The following is a 15364-nucleotide window of genomic DNA, read 5'->3' as shown; positions in this document are numbered from 1 at the left end:
CAATAGGTATCATCCTATAGGTAGACTAGTGAAAATGCATTCTAGGATGGAATTTCCAAGGATTTAGGTAGGTATCTGGTTTTGTTTAACTAAGATTTTATACCTAGATATTCGTGTAGATACAAACAGATAGGTACAGGCCTACTTTTGTTCTCAGAATACAGAATTCATGCATATACTTATTATCCTTAATTGCGGTCTGTATAGCTGTTAGCTATGTCTGTCTGTTATACTTTTTTCACGGCCTATCCGCTTGGCTGATTATAATGAAAGATACAGAGCTAGCTTGCATAGATGAATTTAGACTACTTTTTATCCCAAACAATCATTGAGGTCCCACAGGATTTTAAAAACCTAAATGCATGCAAACTAAGACGTAGGCATTATCTAATACCTATCATCATAATCATTCCATCGCCGGCTCACTACAGAGCACGGGTCTTTTCTCAGAGTGAGAAGGGTTTTGGCCATAGTCTACCACGCTGGCCATGTGCGAATTGGCAGAATTTATAAAACCTATATATACTAAATATATTATAATAATCCATGTTCTGAGCTATGAATATGATACTTACATGCGAACATCTACTTCGAAAGATTAATGACAATACCTAATAAATAAAAGTCAATATGTAATCGAGAGTTAATAATAAGTAATATAAGTTGGTAGATAGTTTAATTTACCAGTTCAATGTACTAAAAAATGGGACTATTGCTCAGGTTTCAACTAAATGAGATAAAATGCGCACATGTTCCGATAGTAATTTATTTACCTACTATGTAGTATCATTGCGCACAAAAACGATATCAAGTCAAGCGATATAATATGATATTATAATAAGTGCCAATTTTGTTAAGTGCCAAAGAAAATGTATAACGAGGCGTAGACGTGCCATTAATTTTTTTTTGACCAAATGATGATTGGGAAAGTAATAAAACAAATTATTGTTGAATGGTAATTTACTCCAAAAAACGATTTTTATATTTTTCAAACTTACATAATTCATATTCACTTGAAAATGGAAACTGACTGACTGATGAAAAATTGTGTACTTCGCACGGCTGCAAATTTATTTGCGCTCGAGCCTTTGAATTCCTCGCTATGCTCAGGAAAGAACCACTCGCTTCGCTCGCGGTTCAACGTTAGAATCCTTCGCTGGCTCGGAATTCAATACAAACTCTCGCGGCAAAATAACAACTTTGCAGCCTTGCATAACAAATAACTATTAAAATAAAATTAACCTATCACTAGATAAGAAAGTCGACGATTTACACAATAGAAGAAAACAAGTTCTGCAACAAACCGCAACAGTAAAATATTATTAAATATCGATTATGTTCCTGATATAGCTAGAGAATCAGTGCAACCCTAATGCATTCTTAATCATAATCAAATGTCTAAACGAGGAACGAGAGGCGTGAACAATATTCTTATAGTAAACAATTTCTTTCTGGCGTCCGCGTGTGATATTTTTAGGTCATCAGTTTTGAGCAAGAAAATCCGGTTCGAAGGACCAAATTTGAATGAACTTGTACTGTGTCATGTGTGTATATGGCAACTGGCAATACTCATACCTGAAGACTATATTTACGTACTTCTCTACGTGATCAAATCAGAAATGAGGAGATCCGTACAAGAACGAGAGTAAACGACATAGCTCAACGGGTTGCGAAGCTGAAGTGGCAATGGGCAGGGCAGATAGTTCGTACAACCGATAGACGTTGGGGTCCCAACACAGCTACTCGGTGGGTCCCACAGAGTACATTACATATACTGTGGGTCCCAAGATGCTGGAATGGCGACCTCGCACCGGAAGACGCAGCGTTGGAAGACCCCCCACTAGGTGGACGGACGACATCAGACGAGTCGCAGGGAGCCGCTGGATTCAGGTGGCGCAAGACCGTGGCGTGTGGAAGTCCCTACTAGAGACCTATGTCCAGCAGTGGAAGTCTATCGGTTGATGATGATCATGATGATGATGATGATGAAGCAAGTGATATTTAGGTTGTATGTACGCACATAAAGCGTATGTACATACATACATATCTCCGAAAAGCCAGACTTACTGCGATCAAACCCCGGAGCCGCCGTATGGATGCTGAATTTCTATTGCATTTTGCTTTTGGAAAAAATAGGCCACATGATCTATTCTCAAAGAATCGCCATAAATCTAATGTTAGATTACAAACGAGACTATACAGCATTGCAAAAGGCGATTCAGGGTGTTTACCTAATTAAAAAAAAAATAGGCCAATTCAAATATTTCATTACTGAATGACGCGAGCTTATATTTAGTTCGGCAGATCCGCCCACTGAAACCGACCCAAGCCAGTCTCGACGTCCACTCCGCGCGGTCCGCCGGTTTCCCACCAACTAATTTTAATCCTATATTTATATTATTATTTATACTAAAACACGCGTGTGTGTGTGATTTGTTTACAAAACGCCATATTAGTTTTTACTTTTTTTTTGTAAGGGAAACGACGAAGGACTTGCCGCGTTCGGAATTCCTAATTCAAATTGTGCGTTTCGGATGTCTTTGGTGATAAATTGTTCGGCAATATAGAAAGGATTAAACGAGGGCTCTTCTTTGAAAGGTGATTTTTTTGAAATTTTTATAGAACTAACAACCATCATCCATCACTACTAAGAATAGGTCTCCTCTCAGAATGAGAAGGATTTAAGCCCTAGTCCACCACGTAGGCCAAGTACGGATTGGTATAGATTTCACACATCTTTGAGAACATTATGGAAATCTCAGGCATGCAGGTTTTTTCACGATGTTTTCCTTCACCATTAAAACAACAATCACTATTTGATTGCTGAAAAGGTAGAGGTGCGTGCCCGAAATCGAATCTCGCAACCCCCGAATAGGAAGCCAAAGTCTTTACCACTACGCTATCCCAGTTTTTACCTAGGTAGTGTGGTAGCACGGAGTATGAATGAAACGGCTGCTCACATATTTACAAGATATAATTCAGGATAAACACAATTAATTTAAAACACAACTGGTTGTCTCCGACCAGACGAAATCAAGAAAGCTGGAGCTCGGTGCTCGACAGTGATGTGTCGGTCTTGGTATCTGAGGAGCGAATGTGGCCCCTGGATTTCGCCCAGGGCCGCAGGATTTTCGAATCGCTCCGTATTCAAATTTCCGTTCTAAGTGGCAGCTGCGATGTGAAATGTCTTCTTTACAGCTGCCAGTCTTAGAAGAGGCCGCATGCCTCTACAGTAGGTATCTACTTACAGTAGATTACGCGGCAGAAAATAATTTACATCGGCCTTTAGAATGACATTTCGTATCATTCATATCATCATAATCAACCCATTACCGGCCCACTACTAAGCCGGGTCTCCTCCCAGAGTGAGAAGGGTTTAGGCTATAGTCTGCCACGCTGGCCCAATGCGGATTGGCAGACTACTATATACTATACTTATATAAAACTATTATATCGTATTGTCTTCTTACGTTGGAGACTTTACTTAACTAGGGTGTGGTAACTAGGTTTTTTGACATGAAAAACTTTTTCCTAGGTTTTCGCGGTAGGTGCATGCAGTAAGTAGGTATACCTAAATATAGGTATTATGTACGATGCTACGTTCACTTTGGATGTTTACACAAGTGCTACATCCTACGCTTGCAACATATAGCAAGCATAGCAAACCCAAGCCTGTGATCTAATAAATCTTTATTAATAATTTTTGTAGGGCTCACCTACATAATCATCATCATGATCAACCCATCACCGGCTCACTACAGAGCACGGGTTTCCAATCAGAGTGAGAAGGCTTTTGCCCATAGTCTACCACGCTGGCCATGTGCGGATTGGTAGACTTCACACACCTTTGAGACCATTATGGAGAACTCTCAGGCATGCAGGTTTCCTCACGATGTTTTCCTTCACCGTTAAAGCAAGTGATATTTAATTAATTAAAACTCACAAAACTCCGAAAAGTAAGAGGTGCGTGCCCGGGATCGAACCCCCGATCTCCGATTAGAAGGCGGACGTCCTAACCACTAGGCTATCAGAGCTATTAACCTACATAATACATATAAAAAATTTACCACACAGGTAGGTACAGCACGCGGCCGAAAGTAATGTACATCGACCTTTAGAAGGTGATAGCAGATTTGTAGAGCACTGTCTCGGTCGTGAGACCGACAAAACGTCATATACCTTATGAGTGACAGAGACAACGCTCTACAAAGCCGAAATGTCATTCTAAAGGCCGATGTACATTACTTTCGGGCGCGTACTGTACCTAGGTACTCGTATCCATAGTACGATCGTGATAGCAATCGGGGTGGGAACGCCCAAGTTAACCCAGTGCGGGCAGGCGCGGGTGACGTGTGGGTGTGCGGGGTATCCCCCCTCCTCATACCCCGATTGCCATCTCGACCTATCGCGGAATTTACATATTTGCCCTTACGGCTTAATTAATAAAGCTGTCATGTACCATTCCTACTTTAACGGGGTAACAAGATTTCCATCTTATCCATCCATCTTATTATTTTTATGTATGTTCCCCGATTACTCAAAAACGCCTGGACCGATTTTGAAAATTCTTTTTTTGTTTGAAAGGGTATACTTCAAAGTTGGTCCCATTTCAATTTGGTGAAGATCTGATGAACATCTTCGAAGATAGATACTGGAACTCCTCAACGGATAAGAGTAAATTGCTCGCGATCAGTGTAATAGCTTAGTAAACAGTAGACTTTTAACCAGTCATAGCATAATTCCATGGGGCCACTAAAAATTGTGAAATAAAAAAATCCCATAAAAATATGAAGTCTAGACGATTCGCGCAGCTAAAGCTAATTGGCAGCGGCACCAAAAAGTATTATTATGGAACTATATTAACTCTTGTATACATAATATATTCGGTAATAAATTAAATTATTTTTCAATTTTTAGTGTTTGTGTAACGAAGTCGGTTTTAATTTTTTTTGTAAAAAAAAATTATTTAAAAAGTAGACTAGCGCTTGGCTGCAGGCAGACCTATTGGCAAGTAATGATGCAGCCTAAGATGGAGCGCTCTTGCCTAGAAGATGCCTATTCACTCTTGACTTACCCAAATTAAACCCACTTAACTTAAGGTACAAATTAACTTAAGGTACCCAAATTAAAAGTGGAGAGGAAAACTGAAGAAAATATAATAATGGAGATAGCAATAAAACTCAATATTTATGAGCCCATTGTCTTATGATTTAGTACCTAGTTTGTATATTAGGGGAATGGGATTGCGTGACGAACCGTCTGCTGTGCCCAGACTGTGCCCTAGCTATTGTGTTTTTAGTTTTTTACACCATGCGACGTAGGTAAATACGATGCAAAATCTATATGTACTTACTTATCCATAAATATTATAAATGTGAAAGTGTGTCTGTCTGTCCGTCTGTCTGCTAGATTTTCACGGCCCAACAGTTCAACCGATTTTCATGAAATTTGGTACCGAGTTAGCTTACATCCCGGGGAAGGACATAGGCTTTTTACTTAAAGAATTCCACACGGACGAAGTCGCGGGCATCAGCTAGTCAATAAATAAACACAGATGATTAGGGGTGTTGCACTTGTTTTCATGAATATAATAATAATTAGCACTTGGCCGTTGGCAGTAATAGGTTTACAAATGTGCCATATTTTTATTTTCTAACATGCGATGTAAACATTATTGATTTGTACTTACATTTGAACAACGATGAACGTTGGTTCAGTTTTACCATTGAACAATATTATGAGTTTTACTTGAATATTGCAAAAATTGAATTCTTCATGTTGTTTTATATTTGAACAAAAAAATATCGAATTTAACTTTTCATATTATCTACCAATACGTATTCTCACGTATCATTAACAACATCGTCAATTGATAGACTTTCAATGCTGGACATTAACTCTTGTAAAGACTGCCACACGCTGCAGTCTTGCACCGCCTAAATCAAACGGCTCCCTGCAACTCGTTAAAATTACATCATTCAGAATAGAATAGAATAGAATAGAATGTTTTTTTATTCATGTAAACTTTTAAAAGTGCTTATGAATAGTCAGGTTATTCCAGGTAGGATTCCATCTAGGAGGTCTGCCAACGCTGCGTTTTCTGGTGCGACATCATTATTCTAGTAGCTTGGGAGTTGGGAACACAACGTCTACCAGTTTTTTGGACTAAGTGCCCTGTCCATTGCCACTTCAACTTGACTACCCTTTGAGCTAAATTGGCTACTCTGATTCTTCTAAGATCTCCTCATTCCTGATTTGATCACGTAGAAAAACTCTAAGCATGGTTCACTCCATCGCACGCTGAGTGACTCAATCATATACAGCCAGTAAAAAAAAGCATTTTCTTCTTAGGGGCTACTACATAGACTGGTGTGATCGTCATTTCAGTTGTACTACTTGTTTGACTCTCTCCATGACTCCTTGAATGTTGCCTATCTCGTACACTCGTGTAAGAGTACTCCAAAGTTGGCTTGCTTTTGCTTTATTAAATCTGACGATAAAAAAAGTATTTCTCTATGAATCCTATGTGCATACGTCAAATCTAAAATACCTGACCTTCATATTGACCAGATTTCGAGTGAATACTCCATGGCAGCGCGCCAAATCATGAGGCCATCAATTTGTTGGTGAATTCGGAGAAAGCTTGACTCATCTCCTAGAGATTATAAAAGTAAACTAGAAGATATTTCCGCAATTTTGATTTACTTTCGACACTTAACTTTAGGCTCCTGAGGCTGCAAACACATTACTGGGCTGTGAAGTTTGACTAATCGCCATCTAAGCATTGCCAAAGATAGCATAATCACACCTGGAGCACTAGCGCACATAATGGTGGAATCATTGCAGCATTGCAGCACTTGCCACCAGGTCTGATTGCAGCCAAGCGCTAGTCTGTACAATTAAAAAAAACAGTAACGGTGTAGAACCATAGAGGATGGTGCACCAGACTCCGCGCAACCCCAACAACCAGAGTTGGCGCACTAATGGACAACTTTACTACTAGTTGGAGCAACCTACTTGAGACCAATTATAACCCCAAGGCTGGCTGGACAGCTGGTGTGAACTCAGCCTTGGTTAAAAAGACTGAAAGAAAACAGAAATGTTGTGTGAACACGCCACACGAGCAACAGGCCTTGACTCGAAACGATTCGATCATATTTTGTCTCCTGGAAATCCTCTAAATTCTAATCTTTATATTTCAGGGTCTTTGAATATCCATGTATATTTTGAAGATTGATGATAGCCGATAGGTAAACAGGTTACCTAGCTTCATGGTTTTTGCCACCCATGCCATTTCATACATTGCCGTACATTGCCTCATGACACCGATGCAAAAGTTGCCGAGTTTTGGCCCTGAACGCACATCACATAAGAGTGAATTTCAGTCCGAGGTTTTGATTTCAGTACCTACCCTTAGTATAAGATTTTAAGTCTCACCAAACGTTGCTAGAATTCGAGAATCGAAACACAATAACATCAAAGTAAAATGGACCTAAAGAGTCTTGAATTGAAGTCAAAAATTCCATGCCACTGATTTTAATTTCGCAACGTTTCCGCTTGGAGCGCTGGCTGTAGATGTGTTGACAAACTTGAGCTTTAAAACAAGGCATCTAAGATCCAGTTTACTATAACGCAGAAGTGTTTCGACTCTCGAATTCTAGCAACGTTTGGTGTGACGTAAAATTTTATACTACGGGTACTGCATCAACCTCGAACTCGAACGGGCGCTAAAGCGCAGGCATTCCTTCGGTTTCAATAGCTTGCTCATTGTCCGAGAAGCAGAAACATACCTTGTGTGTCGCATAGATAATGTGCAAGTTATATTCGAGACCCCTATCTCTATCAGTCCGCCGATTGCCCGCCACGACAGACGTCTTCTAGTATAAACAGAGTACAAAAATACTATCTCTAAGATGATCACCTTCTCTCGCGTGACAACTCAGCACACCACAGTCTTTACCTACCCCATAAAAAATTGAAAAGTTTAACTGATAACTGAATTGACTTTTGACAGTTTCTGTAGGGGAAATCCGTCATGCAGGTTTAAAAGAACACGCGTTTAGCGCTTGTTTATTTTTTGTGGTAAGACCGAGTATGTTTGCGCTTTGAATCAAACCGGAATCAATATCTCATTGCTCTACCTAAACCGATCTGCCTGAACTATAAATCTTAATGAGGATTTGTGGTCTAGTTCCCACAGCTTAAGTACTATCTAATATGAAGTCATTGCGTTCTAGCGTAAGTAGGTAACTGGAACTGACCTACCGTTCATGGCAGTTCAGATCGATAAGTAGGTACTTAAGTACTTAAATCTTTAAACCAAACATCTTCAAAACCTCTACTGACTGGCTCTACACAACCCTAATACAATTTTCATCTGAAATATGTATGCTATATGTATTTATATTTATCGCTTGTTTAACCAGGTTAAGATAACTATTTGGTTCAAATTAGGCATAAGTACTTAATAGTTTAAGTAGAAAGGGATCTTGATAAAATTGAACGTTATGTGGTTGCAAAATACGGGTTAAGCTTACGATTTTTAGTAATGAAAGAGGGCGGCCGATGGGCGATTGCTGAAACGCTATATGGACCGAGTTTTCGGCCGGCTTTCAATAAGCAAGTTCTTAAGGAATTAAATATAACTTGCTTTAGTATGTAATTAAATATTACGGTGAAGGAAAAGATTGTAAGGAAACCTGTATGCCCGAGAGTTCTCTATAATATTATTAAAGGTGTGAAGTATGCCCATCCACAATAGGCTACTTGACTCATATCTAATTTCGTCCAATAAATGATTATTTATTATAGTATTTTGCTTAAGACAACGAAATATATCAATAACAATTATTAAAAACGCAGGATGGATATATAAATCCAATTTAAAAAAATACAATTTTTATTTTTATTTGAAACGCAGAAAACGCTGTCAGCCATGATGTGACAAAGTGTAAATATGTAAACAAAGAAATGTCATCCCTATGTCACGCGGGGACTAACGTAGTATCCATATATATAAAATTTAGAGTCCTGACTAACTTATATATCAACGCACAGCCTAAACATCTAAACAGCTGGTCCTAGATACATGAAATTTGGTGGGTGTGTTCTTTGTAGGTAAAGAGAAGGTATCCACTAGGAAAGGATTTTTTGAAATTCCACCCCTGAGTGGGTTAAATGGAGGTTTGAAATTTATGAAGTCCACGCGGGCGAAGTCACGAGCATAAGCTAGTTTTTATATATTTCTAAAAACTCATAGTAAACGTAAAAAAATATCGTTTTCTCGTTATAAATTGAATAAGTTATTAAGTAAGACTTACAACAAAGTGATCTTTGCAAAAATAAATTTGGGTTGAAGTCGTTAGTCATATAGGATCCCTTTAAGCAAGTCTTTGCGTGTTACGTATATTTATTTCACTGGGCACTCTAATTCACAACTTTCCTGTGGTCTTTATCGATGCGTTTTTTATATTCTTGGATGATACAATAACGATAATTACTATATTTTTCATGTAAACTAGTATAGAAGTCATGTTTATTAAACTTTGGGAGGTTATGCTGTTGTTTACAAATGCATGACGTCAGAGCACAGATAATCTATCGGCCAAACATGGCCGACAGTGTTTTTACCTGTCTAAGAAAAAAATATTTTTAAATTAAAGTTTTACGGTTTTTAGGGCGCAAAAAAATATAGTGTTAATTTTTTTGATATAATAGGACAAATATTAACCATTTAAGACCAACTTAAAAAAAGTGTCAAGTAGCCTATTGGCTAACATTTATCGATAAACAACTAAACTTCTGAAAATAGCTTCTGATAGAATCTAATCTAATCTAAATCAGCCTGTGCTGTGCCACGTCTGGGCAAAGGCCTCCCTCCGATCCTTCCACAATTTCCTATTTCGTGCCTCTTCAGGCCACGTAACTGTGAAGTTATCTAATTCATCACGCCAACGTCGCCTCGGCCGACCACGCTGGCGTTGATGATTCTGGGGCGTCCAAAAAGAAGCAGATTTTGCCCGTAACTCATCTGGCATACGGCACACATGATCTGCCCAGTCCCATTTGAGTAAAGCGGCTGCAAGGCCAACGTCAGCTACTCGCGTTTTGGAACGTATAGCATATATATAATTCCTTACGCGATCTGCTAGTTGTATACCTAGTATGCTGCGTTCCATGTCTCTTTGGCAAACGTTGAGCTTGGACTTTTGAGAGTTTGTCAGGGACCAAGTCGTAGCACCATACGTGAGAGTTGGCAGAATGCACATGTCCATGAGCTTTCGCTTAAGATGTAATGGAAAGTTGCCTTTTGCCTGATGGAATGGTAGACAATTTTTAGTGTTGGCGAAATATTTTATTGTGTCACATAAAAGTTTAATTAGGCATTAATCACATTGTATTTAGTTGCCAATTAATTACATCGAGTTTACATTATAGAGCGGGTAAGTTAAGTAAGTGTTGCCTAAAGGAGCAGGTTGTTTATTTTTGCAAGTTTTTTCTTTAAACTTCAAAAGTTGGAAACCTGTATATTCAGCGTTTATGGTGAACGTCAGTTTATTAACCTTCTTTACCCCAAATAAATGAGAAATTGGGTTCACTGACCGAAATAATTTGGTCTGATTGTTTACGTTTTGTTTTTCGACGCCGTTGCTTAGTGATGTAAAGCCGCCTGGCGACTGGCCGTGGGGTTGAGGAAACAAAGTAGTCAGATAATGTAGTGTAAATAGGCCCTTTACGTAGATCGTAGTCTATCGCACCTGAGCTGCGCGTCGCGTCACTGCAGTGTGACTGCAGAAAACGTCACTTCAGGCCGCTCGACGGTACTTATCGCACTACAACTGCAGTAAATATAAGGATTCCGTTTTTCCTTTTGAGATACGGAGCCCTAAAAATGGGGCCGGTGTAACGCAAGTGTTCTGTGTATCCTGCTGTGGAGTTTCCGTCACGCATACTGTGTTGCTGACTTAGGCCACATTTCCACTGACGCGGAGCTGGGCGGAGTGGAGAGGAGAGGACCGTCAATTGGTCAATCATAGTGCTCGAAATCTCCACTCCGCATCAGTGGAAACTGTTGAAAAGTGGCTAGTGTTTTCATTGAAGCGGAGCGGGGTGGAGTGGAGCGGAGCGCAGCTGAACGGACTTTCAAATAAAATATATGAACACGAGCTGGACAGAACAGAAACGAGAGACTGTGCGAGCAGAGAGTAGCAGGACGGCGCAGCGCAGCGGGTAGAGTAGGTAGGAATGCAGTTCTAGTCTGCTCAGCTCAACTCCACTCCACCTCGCTCCGCTTCAATGAAAACACTAGCACTTTTCACTGCTCTTCTCCGCTCCACTCTGCCTTGTTCCACGTTACTAAAAACGCACCCTTAGGAGTTCGGATCCTTTCTTTACAATTGGGTTTTTAAAATCCATTATTAGAACCGCCACTCCAACATAAAGTGTGAACCGTTGACACACGATTAACGTAAACAAGATGCTTCGAATGGATACCAAGATAGAAACTGATCTGACTAGCATGACTTTAATAGTTCATCCCGTTGCTGTGACAGCATGCACGGAAATAAATACACTGTTCTAGGCTATTTTTGTACCCTTTTGTTCAAGTTACCATGTATGCTTGTATCCTGTTAGTACCGGCAGGTAGGTAGGTGCCTTAAAACTGAGAGAAAGGATGCAACAAAAATATAAATAGATAGTAGGTACCTAAGTGTCGTATTTTTTCGACATTTTGGACGACAATTCAAAAACTATGATACATAAAAATAAATAAAAATGTGTTTTAGAATGTACAAGTAAAGCCCTTTCATATGACACGCCACTTGATATAGTTATCTTACTTCGAAAATTGAAAATACTAATTATTAGTTTATGACCACAATTTTTTTTTTCTGTGATGTAACCACAAATTCACGGTTTTCAGATTTTTCCCCTAACTTCAGCTATAAGACCTACCATCCTGCCAAATCTCATGATTCTAGGTCAACGGGAAGTACCCTGTAGGTTTCTTGACAGACCGACAGACAGACAGACAGACAACAAAAGGGTTCCGTTTTTCCATTTTAGGTACGGAACCCTAAAAAGTATAATAGATAAACTCTGGATGATAATTTTTATTTTATTTGTACAAAGATTAATGTCATCATCATGATCAACCCATAGCCAGCTCACTGCAGAGCACGGGTCTCCTCTCAGCTTGAGAAATTTGGCCATAGTCCACCACGCTAGCCAGTTGCGGATTGGCAGACTTCAACATACCTTCGAGAATGAGATTGGCCAGTGTGGTAGACTATGGCCAAAACCCTTCTAAGTCAGCCGGCGATGGGTTGCTCATGATAATGTACATTACTTGAACAGAGTTTTACATCTAATTAATAAAGAAAACTAGTCTTAGAAAACGTGCGTAAGAGATAAAAACTAAACACAAATTGAATTTATGTAGCTTTCACTATCAGAACGGTTAGACTATATCTAGAAAGAAAATAAACTAATATCTAATACTTAACGTGAGTACTGCTTGCTAATAGAAAGTTGGAAAACTAAAATTTCATATATTTTGTAGGTATAGTAGATATTTGTGATTATATGAATACTTTACCGCTATAATATTATTTAAATGTAAAATAAGTGCGTGATGTGTTAGTTTGCATAGAAAAAACCGACCAAGAGCGTGTTCGACCGGCGCACCGAGTGTTCCGTACTACAGTCGTATTTTTTCGACATTTGCACGATAAAACAAAAATTATTATGCATAAAAATAAATTAAAATCTATTTTAGAATGTAGGGTCAGATGTCCAACAATGAAACAGTGGTACACAATAAAACACTGTGAAATCTCTAAAATGCGGCGTTGCCAGATTGTGCAATATATTGCGTTAGGGCACTCTCGTGGACCCCCCGCCCTACCCCAGTTTGCATCGGTGTCGCGTGGGAGCAGACGTATTTGCAGAGTATTTTTAATATTTTCGACAAAAAGTAAGTATTTTCTGCATTCTTTGTAGATTTTTCATTAAATAGTGATTGGAAATTTCATATTTTTCATGATTACCTAACAATAAAGATATTTCATAGATTGACGTGCAATAGATCATATGTTAAAGTGTTACAATTTAGTGAGAAAAAAATTGAGTTTAGTAAAAAAAACCTTGGTAGTCCACAGTGAAACAGTTGCACAATGGACACAATGAAACACTGTTTCAATGTGTACTATCTCGTTTCATTGTGTACCATAACACGTTATAACAATAGGTACAAACATCTTTATTGTAGGTTTATTTCTGTAGGTATGTAAATTTGGTTACAATAAAGAATATTTTACTTTTATTTTACTTAGGTAACATTAATCGATCTTTATTTATTTTTCGTTTAAGATGGCGCGTACTAAAGCCCAAGAAGGTGATAACGTGCTCGTTTTACTGGACGCCAAAAAACTGAAGGTCTACTATGTTAATGATAGACTGATAATGTAGACTGATTAAAGTGAAATTAAGAATAAAACCTTTTGGATTGAACTCAATCGTTTTTTGTCATTTACCCACATTAATCCAAAATGACACAAAATAAGATGAGGCAGACACTATGAATAATTATGTTTCATTGTTGAATTAGTGGTGTTTCATTGCGTACACTACTGTGGACACAATGAAACATTTCCCATTTTTTATTTTTTTATTTATTGCTGATTGATTGCACATTAATTAAAAAAACTATAAATGGCATCTGATAACCAATAAAATTGCCTATACATCTGTAAAAAATTGGACTTCTATCTGTAAAAGCAAAAGGTGTATGAGTCTTTGAATTTTTAGTGTTCCATTGTTGGACACATGACCCTACAGGCGAAGCCCTTTCATATGATACCCCACTTGGTATAGTTATCTTACTTTGAAAATTAAAAATACTACTTAATTCTTTGATCATGAACACATTTTAATTTTTTTTCTTAGGATGTAACCACAAATTCACAGTTTTCGGGTTTTTCCTTTACTTCTGCTATAAGACCTACCTAGTACATACCTGCCAAATTTCATGTTTCTAGGTTAACGGGAAGTACCCTGGTTTTCTTGACAGACACGACAGACGGACAGACAACAAAGTGATCCTATAAGGGTTTCTTTTTTCCTTTTGAGGTAAGGAACCCTAAAAAGTAATGATGAGTGAGTAGGTTGGTATATTATTTTAATAGGTACTTTATTTATTTAATTTTAGTAATTAGGAGGTACACGATTGGGCCAAAATCTTAAGTTTCGTAGACCTAGACTCTACCTATGCTTTAATTTTATCTCCGTTACATACCAAATTACTAATTACGTAAACGCATTAATTTAATTAGATTATGCCGTCATACTAATGTAAATTATTACTTTATTAGCTACTTTTGCCAATGCCGTCACTACAGCATGTGGAAAGTGCAAATCATATCGCATGTGTTCCCTGATGTGATTCATAAATTAATTTATTGTTGGAGTAACAGATATTTCGGGCAAATCATAATAATATGTTTGGTATTTTATGTGAAACTACAAAATGTTGTGAATATTTTCATACATTGTTGCCTACTTCATAAATTTTATGAACATGATGATTTTTTTTTTTTTTTTTTTTTTAAAAGAATATAAGCCAAATTGCTGACTAATATTCCCCTTTCCCCTCCAATTAAGCGTAAAGCTTGTGCTAGGAGTAGGTACGACAATAGTGCAACGGGTGGGATTTGAACCGGCAACCTTTCAGTTTTCAGTCCGCTCCTATAACCGTTGAGCTATCGAGGCTATTACTAAACATTCACTAAACAGTCCCTAAAATAAGTCTATTCGTCTGTGCTGCTTTACCATAGCTTAGCTAGAGTTACTTATAATTAATTGAACTGTTCACTAATTAGCATACAGACAGTTCAAAATTAATTAATTGTAAATCATCATCATCATCATCGTCAACCAATAGACGTCCACTGCTGGACATAGGTCTCTTGTAGGGAAAGTCCACACGCTTCGGTCTTGCGCCACCTGAATCCAGCGTCTCCCTGCGACTCGTCTGATGTCGTCCGTCCACCTAGTGGGGGGTCTTCCAACACTGCGTCTTCCGGTGCGAGGTCGCCATTCCAGCACCTTGGGACCCCAACGTCAATCGGTTTTACGAACTATGTGCCTTGCCCATTGCCACTTCAGCTTCGCAATCCGTTGAGCTATGTCGGTTACTCTAGTTCTCGTACGGATCTCCTCAATAGTTGTAAATAGTAGGTACCTACCTAATCAGTTCACTATTATAATTTAATAACTTATACCTAGATCCAACCATAAAGAACTATTGCATATAAGAAATATAAGAAGATATAGAGATTCAATAGTTCTTCGTATCTTGTATTTA

At 38.4% G+C, this 15364-nt stretch overlaps 1 protein-coding gene across 3 annotated transcripts in view; it reads left to right on the top strand.

Annotated features, from left to right (window-relative positions):
- The first annotated feature begins 2316 nt into the window (after positions 1-2316).
- LOC117986487 (uncharacterized) overlaps positions 2317-15364 on the top strand; it is a 176207-nt gene continuing 163159 nt past the window's right edge. For 2 of the 3 annotated variants that reach the window (XM_034973323.2, XM_034973321.2), the window contains exon 1: positions 2318-2598. The gene's annotated coding sequence lies outside the window, so the exon portion shown is untranslated. Of the gene's footprint in view, positions 2599-15364 lie in introns of all 3 variants that reach the window. The other variant, XM_069501708.1, reaches the window with a different exon arrangement.

Source organism: Maniola hyperantus, chromosome 11 (genome assembly GCF_902806685.2).
Source record: "Maniola hyperantus chromosome 11, iAphHyp1.2, whole genome shotgun sequence".
NCBI classification, from domain to species: domain Eukaryota; kingdom Metazoa; phylum Arthropoda; class Insecta; order Lepidoptera; family Nymphalidae; genus Maniola; species Maniola hyperantus.
This window is presented reverse-complemented; position numbering and strand designations above follow the sequence as displayed.